A 14698-nucleotide genomic window follows, 5' to 3' on the forward strand; every position below is an offset into this window, starting at 1 on the left:
AGCCTGTATCCACCATCTCTGTGCTGTCCTGATGCTCTGGCCAGAGGGCCAGATGATGATATTAACTGAAAGTGGGCTTCATTCAGGTATGGAGACAGGACCGGTCATCCTCTGTGATCCTCATGAGTCACCCAGGCACAAAGAAGAGCATCTTGATTTCAGCTCTTGACACATCCTCACTGTGCCCAGAGCTACTTTTGGCTTCAGGAATACATAGGAAACGATCAGTTGAAACAGAGGGGAATAACCCATAAAGTCAATAGCTAATCAGGCGCATTTAAATATCGAAGGAAGGAGAATAATATCCTCAAAGGTGTCATTAGGCACTCGTGGGAGGATGCTTTGGTCCCGTTTGGAAGTTTTCTGTCTCTATTCAAGGGAAATCACCGTTCTGTCTAGTCGCATTTGCTAACAATGCGTGGAACCCTTAACTGCATCTCGAAAGCACACTTACTCTCAATTTCGCTTCTCATTCATTTTTATGATCCTAGGGAAATTCAGATTATATAGGCTTTCTTTGTGCTGAGATGGTAATTTTATATCACTTGTAGATTAATAGCATTTTTAGTGATATTTGGTGCCACTCATTTGTCTCCTATGGTCGTAAAGATATATATTTTTTCTAATTTGGCTTTGCCAACAAATAAAAAATAAGAGTCTTTTTCTGTTGAATGAGCGAAAAAGTCATTCTGATCATGAAGAATTATTCTCCTTCAGCGTACACACAATCCGCCATCTAATTGTTTTTGTTATTGCAGCAATCCAGTTTCTGCAGGAGTGTGTTGCATGCGCCCGCCTGCCTGCCTGAGTACAGCTCAGCCGTCAGCATTCCTTCTTCCTGTCACTCAACCTTCACTTCGAGTCTCCAGTAAGTCTGATGAGTGCCAGACATCCAGGTACACACTTAGACTGAACTGCTCCTCCCTTCCCTCCCTCTCCCTGGGTCCGAGGTCTCTGGAGGTATCTCTCCTTTGTGAGCATATTGATATTTCTGGAATTCTATTGTGGGAACTGCTTATGCATTGAACAAGTGCCCATCCCAGGGATGGTTATTATGGAACAGAAAAGCAGGCAGACTTGGTTTAGCTATCAGCTTTTAAGAGCTTTCTCCATCTGCTAAAATGTGCACAGCAAAGTTGCTCATAAAATGCTGATTGGTACCTCCGTGCAGATTCCTATAACGATCCACTCGCTCTTGGTTTACACCACGCTCTCCTAAGCACCTATTCACCTCTCCTATTGGAAAATTTTAATCATCTCTCTGACATTAGCTTGGCAGTTTCGGCGGCCACTTCTCAATCTTTCAAAGTCTTTCTGGTCCATTTCGTTCCGGTTTCTTTTCTGCTCGTGTTAATTATTTTTGCAGCCAGCATACGTGTTTGTCAATAATGCATTACATTTTCCGTGTGTCAGTCCTTCAGCCCATCAAAGAGCCCTGCTTTTTACATCTGAATCTATTTCCCCTTTCCCAACTCAGCTCATATCGCTCTAGGCCTGCCTTCTTTTCTTCACTCCAAACGCATAAGAAGTTGCACAGTGTTTGCAACTGTAACACAGTCTCCAATGGAATTGGTTCTGTTCTCCATATAGTGTTAGATCTGGGACTTGCAACTTCCCCGATAACTGAGGCACCTTTAGTGTCCCACTTGTGAGATTCTCACTTCTGGAACAAGCCAGAGAGTTTCCCCACTTTGCATCCAGGGTTAAAGTGTCTGTTCTCCACTTGAGGACCACAAAATCCTCTCCTGACGGCACTGACTCTATCTCTACATGTGGTGTCTTTGTTTAATGAAGGAAGCCTTCTCTTGATGGCAATGAAGGAAACTCCTTGTGTAGTGCTATGCACTCAAACTCTATAAATACCTGTATCACCAAATATGACATAAAAGGCTTTGGACCCACCAGCTACATGGGCTGTTTGGGGAACGATGGAGGAGCATTGCCCTATATTAAAAGTCCGTAACAGTCTTCCTTCTGTCCCTGCATAACCTATTCTTGGGAATTTTCTAATGGCTTCCATTTCCTTTTTCATAATTAATATCGAGCTTATCACAAATTGTCACAGTCCCGACTCGTCCTTTGTGGCTGTTTCTGAGAATTCTGACTTGTTCCCTCTCACGAGCCAAGGAAACCCCATTTCCAGAGAGCTTTGCTTCCCAGAAGGAATGTTCCTTTTGTGAAGGCACGTGAAGGGAAGTCTCTTTTCTTGCTCTGCTTTTGTTTCAGTCCTCCTGGGGGTTGCACACTTCCTCTTCCAATTCCCAGGTTCCTTGGGGGAAACACTTTGCCTGTGAATGGAGGAGGAGGAATGCCCCCCAGACAGAGATCATGCGGCTCATACCCAGATGCCCGTTTTCTTTTTTCTGCCCCAGTTTGCCAGTCAGCCCTGGAGTCACCGCAGAGCTGCAAGCTAACCTGGGGAGGTCACCACTATGACCTTCTTATACTCTACAGCAATGGTTCTCAACCTTTTTAATGCTGTGACCCATTAATGGAGTTCCTCATGTTGTGGTGACCACCAACCATAAAATTATTATTTCATAAATGTAATTTACTATTGTTCCAGACTGTAATGTAAATATCTGATATGTAGGATAACTGATATGTGACCCCCCCCCAAAAGAGGTCACTATCCACAAGTTGAGAACCAGTGCTCTATAGCCTAAGAGTCCCTCATCTCCCTGCTGCCAGGGAATGCTGGGGGGGACTGGGCATAGGAAACAGAAATGGGGGAAACAAAAAGTTTCCATGTACCTAAGCCTTTAACAAAGCAGAAACCTCAGTTCTTTGTGAAAAGTCACTACAAATGGTCATGTCTGCTATTCATCCAATAGAGCATTGCTTCCTAGCTGCCCTTTAGTATCTGAAAATCATGCAAATCATCAGAGAAATTGACAAAAATCAGAAAGAAAGGAGAAGGAAGGGAAAGTGAAGTCATGCTTAGCTCCCCTTCAGCTGTTCTATTGTTCATTTCACCCAGATAGGGAAAAGAGGCCCACGTCGTACCAGCTCAGGTCCCGTCTGCTGTCTGTCTTTCTAGAGTTTCTGTCACCTAGAGCTTGAAGATGGCCTTTCCTAGAATGACGGAGCTCTCCTGGAGTCTTCAGTATGCAATGACAAGAAGATGGAATATCGTGGTTAAAATGTAAAGGAAAAAGACAATAATGGCATCAGAGATGCTGTGTTCCCCACAAAACACAGACTAGGATTTGGCCATTTGTCTCGTCCTTGAGGCTGACACAGGTTGACCCCGGGCAGCCTGTCTTCACTATGGATGATAGTAGGGGAAGAGGGAGAAAGACATCACCCTTTGACCACTTGCTATTGGTGTGATGAAATTGCTGAGTTGTTGTGTGTGGCTTCTTTGGGTCAGGGGAAGATGAAGGCAGCAAGTGTAGGGAAGGGAATGTGGGAATGATTACAGGAAAGACCCACAAAAGATCCTTCTGATGAAAAAAATGCTTTCTTGGAAGGGGCCTAGTGAAAGCCTTTGTTAAATAGTAGAGCTAGGGGCCACTATATCACAACACTCCTGATTTTTTAAAAAAAGAAATATTGAGGTTTCCATGAATTTTTAAAAATTAAAGCTTCATAAAACTCAGATAACTTTAGCCACGGATAATCTTCATCAGTTGCACATATGTGATGTGAAGGAATCTTAATTTACCTTCTTGAAAATTTCCTGAACCTGCTTCCTACAAGACTTAGAAGGACATCTGTCTAGGCTCAGTGGTAGGTGTCACCAAACATGTACCGTGTCCTGGGTTTCACCACTAGTCCCCTGTACCACAACACCCTCCCCACCAAAATCCTCAATATAATCATCATGTTTCACACAAGTATATATGTATATATAGTATATAAAGACAAATATATATATATGTAAACTATACATCAGTATAGCTAAAAAGCTTTCATTTCAACATGACAACCATAGTATATACTTGACTATTAATTGTATACCTATTAGTAATAATTATCATTGTGATGGTTAATACTGATGGCCAAACTGAGAGGAGCTAGACTCACTCAGGACACAACTTTCTGGGAGTGTCTGTGAGGTTTTAGAATGGGCTAACTGAGTGGGGAAGACTCCCATTCAGTGTGGATGGTACCATCCCACAGGCTGGGTACCAGACTCCATATACCTGAGAGCAGTAGCTGAGCATGAGCCTTCATCTTTCTCTGCTTCCTGACTGTGGGTGCACAGTGGTCAACCTTGGCTCTTGCCTTTGCCCCCGTGACTTCTCCAAAACAGTGGCAGGTACCTTCCAACTGTGAGCCAAAACAACCCCTTCCTCCTTAAATGGCTTTTGTCAGATATTTTGTCATGGTATCAAGAAAAGTAACTAATACAGTGATTGGCTAATCAAATTCCCAAGCACTTTCCTGCCATAATATCCATGGGAGGCAAGGGGTAGAGAGGGGATGCAGGCAGCTCTAATGGCTTTAGAAGCTTTAGTTTTACCTGCAATATTTTAAAAATGAAATAGTTATTCTTCTTTGTTTTTAAAGGACATTTAAAGGCTATTTCTTTTCATTTTTTTAAAATGAAATGGTTGCCTGGGACACCAGTTCTGAACTGCTGCAAAGCGCCAATCGGCTAGAGCTGAAGGGTTCTTATCAAGGGCGTACCTGAGCAGTGTTTCAAATCCCCATGGTGTGGAACACCCTCCGTGCCTGCTGCTCGACCCTCTGCATCGTGAGCCTCCCCTTCTCCCATCGCTTCCTTACAGGGCATTTTCATGAAGTCTTTACGCTCTTGCGCCACTAGCGCCCACGTTTCACAGCCCTTCCTTTGGTTAAGGGGTTTGGGAAATGTTGCACAGTGACAGGGACCCAAATCTGGCTCTCTTCTTGGCCGGAATCATGTTGCTTCCCCACTGTGGATGAGCATCTTCCTTGGATTTCACAAGCCACTCTTTGTCCTTTGTCAACTGCACTAGTGTTCCTTGCTGTGATTTTAAGAAGCAGAGCCGCATGCTGTGCCCGTTTTAAATGCGAAGTTAAAATGTGACCTGAGGTGTCTCAGGCAATGTCCTCTCCACTCAGCTAATAAGCAGGGCACTTTCTAATTATTTGCATGGAAGTTGACTCCCAAGATAATTCAGTGTCCGGGTGGCTCCGTTTCACCTCTACTTATTTCCATTACCTTGCATATTAGCTATGTCACGTTGATGGGCCTGTTGCTCCCCAGGGTGGCTATTATAAATACGGGTGCTACAATAAACGCTTCCAGTCTTCTGGAACCTCATTTGAACTAAGCAAGCTCTCCATAATGATCATTAATGATGTATGGCTTGCATATAAATGATGGATATTAATCTTTTGTTTATTTTCTCTATGCCATCAGACTTCTTAGAAGTTCTTTGTAATGCTCCCAAACTGATAATCAGAAGTAGCTTCTCCACTTGGGACCAAGTGACTTTTTAGCCAACAATTCACTGGGGCAGGTACTTGTAGGTTTGATTTTTAGAGTTTTGGCTGATAGTTCCCTTCCTTTGGCAGACATGACTGCTAACACTCTGGAGACCCATGGATTGTTGATGCCATATCACAGAACATCATCTGACTCAAGCCTGTAAAGATTACTGTCTTGTGAATGTCATAAGCATATGACTGGAACCAGGGTCTAGTCACCAGTTCTAGAAAGAAGGATCCTGTAGGTATTCCTTTCATGCTGGATCTAGATTAGGAATATACTGTAGTGGGCCTGAGAGTTCATCCAATCCAGATCCTTGGCTAAATCTTCTCTCTCTCTCTCTCTCTCTCTCTCTCTCTCTCTCTCTCTCTCTCTCTCTCTCACACACACACACACACACACACACACACAGACATACACACATATACACACACAGACACACATACACACACACCACAAGCACAAATGCATGCATGCATACGAACCCATACACACTTTATTTACCACAATATACTAATAAAATACTTTATTTCAAATACTGAATGCAAAGAGAACTTGGATCCCATATCGTGAGGAACATTTAAGGAAAACACAAAGAACAACTGTTCATCTTTCTCTTTAGTACAGAAGAGGGCTCATGAGGGGACCAAATCTCCCAGTCCTTGCTGGGAATGAGACCTTCACAAGGTTTTCAATTCTGGAGAAATTAGCTTCGATTCTTAGTTATGAGTCTGACAAAAGAGTTGGCTTCTCACATTGCTGACCTGTGTCCCAAATGAGTTTTTCAAATATAAAACTATTTTGCTTCCATCACCCGTGTTTGTCACTAGAGATGTGACCTGAGCAATGACTGCCCGAAAACCTTGTACTCGGCAGCTTATTTCTTATTAAGTTTGCAGTGTGAAAAACAAAAATCAGAGTTCGTGATTTCCTTCAGGCCCCAGACTGCTTTGTTCTCCGGCAGAAATGTAGCAGAGCGTTTTCTCCCAAGGGTGGACCAGGACCCTCGGGTGTTTTACACGTGAACAGTGGCTGAGTCATTTAATTTAACAAACATAGCTCGCTAAGTTCCCATTATTTGAGCAAAATTTTCAGAGGTTTTTTTTCCCCTCATGCTCACACAAGAGCCACATATCTGAAGATTCTGTAAATCCATAAAATACCCTCTGACGTGAAGGCCCACGTATCTGAAGATTCTGTAAATCCATAAAATACCCTCTGACGTGAAGGCCCATTATGGCTCTTAAAGACCCATTGCTGTCTGTTGGATCAAATGTGGACTTCATGTGGAAACCTGGGAAGATTTATATGTCAGTCACTCCACGTCAAATCTCTATTTAAAACCCGCTGTCTTGGGAAAGAACTTCAAACTATTTTTTTTGCCTGCCGGTATGAAGCATTAAGTTTCCCTGCCAAGAACGGCTTAGGAACATTTCAATTCCCTAAGCTTACATCTGTACACACCTGCAATGAGATCTCCTTCCCTTTCCTCCACCCAGGGGAAAGGAACTCAGCTGGGCAGGTGAGTCTCTCATTGTCTCCACACGACCACTTAGCTCAGACTTGACCCAAGGCACATAAATCACTTAATCCTTTGGAGAGATGAGTGTCAGAATGAAGAGCCGGATTTCTAAGCAAAGGTCGTGTATTAAATTTTCTACTCCTAACTGCAAGGAGAAACAGAAGCGTTCATCCTCATTAAAACAAAGCAGAAGACTGTTTCAGGAGCCAGGAGTGCTGAGCTCTGTCGTCTGGGAGAGACGATCAAAGACAACGGGGACCCTGGAAAGACACTCTGCCTCTCGTCCTCTCCAGCAGGTCCTTTGGCCTCTCTTCCCAGTATCTCTCAAAGCGAACGGCTCTCTCTTAGCTCCTTTTGCTACGGTCTCAACAAAAGGTCTAGCCACGGCCATCACCATCTTGTCTCTCTGAGCTGCACTTCCGAGAACAACGTCTCCATCGTGTAGAATTCCACGACCGGAATGTGCTTCTTGCAGCAACCCTGTCTTCCCTGCCCCCAGGCCGCCTGATGTTCACTAAATGAGTGCCAGCTCTCGTTCCCTCTCCTCAGTGCTTAGAGAATCATCAGCCCCGATCCCTGCCCGCGCTGTTGGAATCCTAAAGCTTGCTCAATACACCCGGTGAGAAGTCATACCTCCTGATTCATAGTTCATAGCCTTACAGCTCTGCCCTTATAGGACTCATATTATTGATCTCCTGCCTTGGGTTGTATTTATCTGTGGACAGATGCCTTTCTCCCAGACTGTAAGGTCTGAGAGCAGGAACCACCTTTGCTCTTGCCAAAGCTTCGCCCTCTGTGTTGCTGAGACACATTGAGTACACATTGAATAACTAAGTGTCCACAGGAAAGACGACTTACCACCCATGTTTTAAAAGGAGATGATGAGACCAAAGTGCCGAGGGCAGCAGGGCGAGAAAGATACAAAGAAATGGAGGGTTTTCACAAAATGATATTATGCACTCATGAAATTTTCCTTTGAGGGGGGTTGTTCTTATAGATGATTAACTTCTTTTTTATTTCTCTTTTTATCTTTAGTCTGGCATGTTTTTAAAAATTATTCTCTTACTCTGAGAAGCTAGCTACAGCTAGATCTTTCCTGATCTCTCTGCCTTTCAAATCTCAGATTTGTTTAGGTGGTGGGATTGACAGGGAAATGGTTTTACATCCTAGTTGGCTGCTGGTGGATTTTGATATATAGGATATCTTTTCAATTTGTTTTCTCTTTAGAGCAATTTGGGATTATCTCCAGGTCAATCAATGGCTCATACTTTACTGCAATTCATATTTTCCCTGAAAATTAAAATGTATTTTACTCTTCCACCTAAAAAAAAAGTGCCTACATCCTATGTCACTTTTATTAATCCCAGGCTTTCTACGGAAGCTTCTTTTGTTCTTCAATACCAACAGTTTCCTCCGAGAACAAAACCCTTCCAGTCATACCAATACTCATCCACACGTTGAGACTTGATCCTCCAGTCTCTGAGGACCTTGGGCGGGTCTGATGCTCTTTGAAGAGCCCTGTGATCACAGCTTGGGGCTGTCTTGACCTCACTTCCTTCCTAGTAGGTCACACTTCCCTGCAAAGCCCCCTTTCCGCCCTTACCATGTCATTATAGTCAGCTGTGTGCTGATAGCCACGGCCCACTCGGCACATCCAAGGACGACCTACTCAGTTGCGGTGCCACTCTCTTCACTTCCGGTCACCAAAGCAGCGTCTAGAATGGCTTCTCACTTCCCTCACAGTCGTCGCTTGTTTCCACCTCCACCCTGCGGCATCGTGTGGAGAACGAATTCCATCTAATTCCACCTGTAAGCCCTCCACCCCTACGATGCCTTTCCATTAACCTTTTTCCTCCTCTATGCCTTCTTAAGCTTTTACAATGCCCCCGAGAGGGCCGAATTTCCCTCCGACTCCCTGCCTGCTTGTAATGCATTCATTCACCCTTGTCTGGAAGGTTCTTATTTGTACCAGTAGCTAAACATCCTTGGGTTTTAACTGTGAGCCTGACAATGTGTTTTTATCTCATTTATTCTCACTCTGGCTCCATGAAGAAAATTGTCACATTTTCAGGACAGAACAGAGACGTGAGATTCAAAGAGATGGAGGATAGAACGACTTCCCCAGTCCACACAGGTAGAAACCGACCGCAGTGAGCGTTAGACCCGTTCACCCTCAATCTGCCCGTCACGCTACCATGGTTTGCTTTGTGTGAGCGGGTGGTGGGAGGCTGCTCAAGATTATCCGTGTTACAGCAGGGCCGTTCAGAGATGCTGACATCTTGTATCCAGCCCAATTAAGTACCAGACAGCCTCCCTGGCAGAGCGCCTAGTGACGGCTGCCATGGAAACGACCTTTCTCCACACCTGCTTAGGCTACTTCCCTGTAAAGAGAGACGCCCTGGAACCTTGGCTAATTCTGGTCTTATAGCTCTTTCCAGAAAATTCCACCCTTAGGGCAGGCAACAAACCAACTGAGGTAGGCCAGCAAGCAACCACCTGTGGCCCAACCTGCCCTCGGGGAGATGAACCCTGCCCATTTCAGAAGACTGTCCTGGGCAGAGCGCCCATTGTCATTGCTTTGCTTTGCCAGAAACTCCTGACTTTCCTTACAAGAAATGATTAAAAAAAAAAAAAAGATCCAAAGACGATAAAAATTGCATCTAGACCTCAAAGAGAATAATGCTTCTTTGTTGACTTGTCTTGCCCCTGTCTTAGGTTTTTTGTTTTGCCATTGAACCCAGAGCCTTGTAAAATACTCTACGTCTCATCACAGAACTGTATCCCCAGCCTTTTCTGTAGTTTTTATTTTGAGGCAGAAATTCACTAAGTTGTCCAGACTAACCTTGAACTTAATGATTCTCTTCCCTTGTGAATAGTTCAGATTACAGGCCCACCAGACCCAATGAGAGGTTTTTCTAAAATGTAGTGTTTTATTTATTTAAATGAAATCTTTGAAACCAATTAACACAGCAATAATTTTGGCTGGATAAGACACGCTATAGTTTCTGGATGAGTTGGTTTAGCTCCTTCTTAGCTAAGCTTCAAAATTTAGGGTGTTTGTCCTTAGGAAATTCCAGATTGTACCAAAAGTATCTCCACATACCAGGTTTTTCAAAAGTCTGAGGGTCTGGTTTTTTTTTCAGGTTATTATGATTCTAAGTGTTTAAATCTACTATTCTGTTGATAGTCTCAGGAATTAATCATATTTGTAAAGCACCCACGGAGCTAAAGTTTTCACCTGTTAGTACTAACAGTATCATTGGCAACTCTACATCCACGGTCCTCGGTGCCCAGGTCACTGCTCCCTGGGGACCCTGTCACTGCTTTCGTATTTAACATCTTTGCTTGCCCATCACATGTCATTTGAAAAACCACTACCTAGACATCCAAGCTACCAAGTACCTCCCCTGCATAAGAATCTGTGGGAATGGACAGAGAAGGCTTAGTCTGATGGTGGGCAGAAGAGTAACCAGGCAAACACACCTGGGCCTTTGTGGGCAGCATGAGTCAACAGGTTGGTTAGGGAGAAGGGGACAGAACAGCTAAAAGGAGGAGGCGTGTCTTAGGAAGCCCTGCTGGAGGAGAAAGCAGATGGGGGGTCTGTACTGCCCTAGAATAAGTAAGACCCTTCTCATCTCCCCTGACAGCACTGACGTCCTCTTTTTGAACTGTATCTTTCTCTGAAGTCGGTTCCATGTCCCCCCTCTGTTACCGCCGTGGTTGTATGACATAGGCCAGGCCGACTCACCTAGACGCGCTGGTCTGCAGAACAAACAAGCAGGAGCAAAAAGAGAGCTGAGCTCAAGGCTTGTTCATTCCGCATGTCTGTAGATATTCTCGAGTACAGCCATGGGCACTCGTCAGAGATGCCCACGGACAGATGGGTGGATGGGGGAGAGCAAGGGGAAAGTGAATGCTGTCTGGAAGCTAAGAAGGGCAAGGGCGTGAGAGCCAAGGCCCATCTACTGGAGACCATCTTGGCAGTGAGGGAGCTCACTAGTCTTGCCTGTGCTCAGCCGGCTTCAGGAAAGCCATGCTGCAGCATGGTGGCAGCCCCAGAGGGAGGTTGCTGAGCAAGGTATGTGAGCCTGTAAACAGGCCGCACTGCTCCATGGCCTAAGATAAATATTCATACGGAATACTGGTTCTAGGGTATGAATTTTTAGACCATAATTCTTTAAAATTTATTATAGTTTTAAACTTAATTGGGTGAAAGTATTTATGGGAGGGGGGAGGGGACGCAATTACCCAATTATCAAAGCGAGGAGGAACCCTAGAAGGAACACTAAAGCGATCTTTAAGTACTGAGAGGATTTTATTACGGCAACTTTTAAAACGGTAATGAATGTCACGTTCCTTGGTCTTTTTCACAACAGAATGAAACACAGCATTTTCACAGGTTTGCTTCTGCTGGGGAAGAGACAAGAAAGAGGTCAGGTGATCCCAAATGCTCCTCAAAAACAGCCACAACCAGGGGTGAAAAATGTCACCGTCCCTAGAGTGTTCAGAAAAAGGGTGGGACGGGTGGAGAAGGAAAACTGAGAGCCACAGAGATGTGGGAAGGAGCATTCAAAACACGTTGGCATTTCCTCAAATGGGGGAGAGCTCACAAATTCGAGCCTATTGTTCAAATAACATCAGTAATGAGATCAATGAAATCAAGGCGTGATCTCACGAGACCGCTGTGGCTATCTGTCCAGGAAGCCTCCTTGGACTTCTATCAATCTGTGCTCCCCCAAAACAGAGCAGAGTAGAAAACGATGTTTGCCCCCCAAAATGGAGCGGAGTAGAAAACAATGTTAAGGAGGCTTTTAAAACACATCATTGAGATTACAGCACCTTTTAAAATAAACAGCACTGAATACCAACACAGGTAAAATGTCATTGTGAGACGGGGCTCCGAGAGTCAACAGCGTTCTTTATGGCTTTCCAGTGTGCGATAAAATCTGTCCACCAGATGTACTGATGTCTCCTGTGTAGCATACTTGAGCATTCTGTAGGCCTGAGGCCCATTTATTTCATGTAATTGCCTTTCCTGTGCACACCTTGGGGTACCCTAATTCTATATTTTATTTCAGGCACTGTACAGGGTACCATCTGGTAGTTTTAAACTCATCCCATTTTATTGCGCTACGGCAGAGGATGTATTCAGCCATACGGCAGCTTTTGGTGGAGACAGACTTCGTACTACTAGCTATTTATTTTTGCCTGAAATAAAGTAGCCTTGAACTATCAACATGCAGGATTCACACATAGATCACAGCCAGTCCATACTCGCTAGACAGGTTCCTAAGCAACCTGCAGGCATGAAGCAGCTTTGAATTGCTTCTCGCACAGCTGTTAACTTATAGAATTGGGATTCTAAATTCTTTGCCTACTTCTGCACATAATGATATCTTTTTAGTATCTCATTTGTATTATTTCAGTTCAGATGAGCACAAAAATAAATGTATTCTATCACATCTGGAAAAGTACCGCAGAGAAATCGCTTAATATTGGAAGATGCGCACCTCATTACGAGGTTCGTCACTCATTTCAACCTCAACCTTACGTCTGTCCCTCTGCCACGCGGCTGTGATTTTGCTGCTGTTTTTGTTAAATTGTTAAATCATCTTTCGAGGGAATCTGTGAGATCTTGAAAAGACAAGTTTGGCTATAACAGACCTGGCAAAGACAGATAAATTTCGGAACCACGCAGCTTTCCTGCAGCAGGTCCCTGATGAGAAGGCCCGCTCTCCACGTGTGCTCAAATGAGATAGGAAGTGATGCTGAGAATCCATCTCCCTCCGCGGAGCAGCTCCTCCACCCGTGTGCCCATGCAGCTGGCCGTGGGTACTCAAGCAAATATCAGGGTCCCTGGTATGCAAATAACACATACCCAGCTGCAGCCTTGCAAATGAGCCATTGTTCACCTGCCGGCTCCTGCCTAACCAAATCCCTGTTGCCACTTGCGTTAGAGATTCCCTCATCTTCGTTCCTTCCCTCCCTGTCCCACAATAGCTAAGCTTTGCACCAGTCTCTGGTCTAGTGGCCTCCACGGCGAGGGGGCCAGCAAGGCGGTGGCGTTTAGTGAGTGATGAGCTGGCGTGTTAGCCACTGCTGCTTCTCAACATGTGTTATCTCAGCATTGCCCAGGGAGGAGATTACCAGGCATTGGCTGGAGCTACAGAAAGCCTTCCAGTGTACAATCTGCTACCTGGCACTGATGGCCAGCGTAAATAAACAAACCAATCAGGAGATGCTGGCGCTGCTGCAGGCATCTTGGCCCTTCGTTATGGTGACGGGGATGGGCGGCAATGGCTCAGTTACGGTTTAGGATGGGAAGATATTTAAGGTACCAAAAATGCTAGATCGGAACGCATTCACGGCAGATTCTTTGCATGTTTTGCATTCGTGGCAATGACAAACGCAGCTCAGTGCACCTGGCTATAGCTGTCTGCTGTGATCTAAAGCCTGTTTGGACGGAAAGAATAACTTCCTCCGTTATTTATTGTTGGAAGCAGAGTTTACTTTGCTGTCTTTAACCTCAGCAGAAATCAGGAATGCCAGTTTAACAGCAAGCTGATGAGTTCTGGGGAGCAGAGCAAAGAGTCACTGGTTTGGCATCTTGTAAATCAGCGGGAGACCGGTGACCAAATAGATTCATTTTTATTTTCCTGGAGTTTTCCCCCCTTCTTTGACTCTCAGGCAATCTCGTCCTATAAAAATGTTAATGCTGGTCTGAATATGAAGGGTAATTTTTTTCTCCCACAGCTCTGTCAAACATATCTTCCCAATAATTAAATGTGTATCCTTGGGCCCTAAGAGCAGTCTTGTTGAACAAAGCAACCACAAATCCAACTAACCTTTGAAGAATGAGGGTGTCAAAGTATAAGCAGATGTTTTAATTTGCACAGTGCAGGGATTTTTCGGATGCCAAATGTTCCTAAAATAGTTATTGGGTCGTGGCAGCAGGAGAAAGATAGACTCAGAAATGACCCGTAGCCATCTTATACATGACAGACGTGGCCTCTGTCAGCAAAAACCAACGTTGGACATGCTGTTCAGGAAACTGTGCTACTTTCAGCCAACAAGGAAATTACCATAACTCCATAATTATAATGCATGAGAAGGAAAGAGAGTAGTGCAAATTTTACACACACACACACACACACACACACACACCCCTACACACTACAAAGTCCATTGCTAAATTAAATGCAGGGTAAAATAAAAAGTACATGTTATCCTTTGTCTACATACTAAAGGTTTCTAAAAGAATTATGAAATATACGATTTTTTAAAAATAGGATGCATACTTGGGCTGTGAAATTACAGCCCTTCACTGTAGTTAGCTGAACTTGTATTGCTCTGGGAAAATGTTAGCATGCTTTTTTTTACTTACAAGGAGATATATGCAGAGAGGATTTTTATTAGACAGAAGGAAACATGCCCTCTGTTTGAGCAAAGTCATGAAGAATCCACATAGGTTACCCAAGAAGACTGGAATTAACCTCCTGGAGACTTTTCGTGGTGGACGAGAGACCCATATATTTGGGTTTATTGTAGGGTTGTTGGAAACTTGTTGACTGGGCTTGTCCAGAAATGCACAGTCTTTTTCTGTCAATGACCTCAGAGCAGGCTAGCTCCTTAGCAGGCATCTACTAGCCTAAGTGACTGAAAACTCCTTCCCTAAACCTCTGCCCCTAAAAGGTTCAACTGAGGCGCTCCTGGGCAGCATCGCTGCTGGGTGGGGAGGAGTGTGATTGCTACTG

This window comes from Microtus pennsylvanicus, chromosome 9 (genome assembly GCF_037038515.1).
Source record: "Microtus pennsylvanicus isolate mMicPen1 chromosome 9, mMicPen1.hap1, whole genome shotgun sequence".
Lineage (NCBI taxonomy): Eukaryota > Metazoa > Chordata > Mammalia > Rodentia > Cricetidae > Microtus > Microtus pennsylvanicus.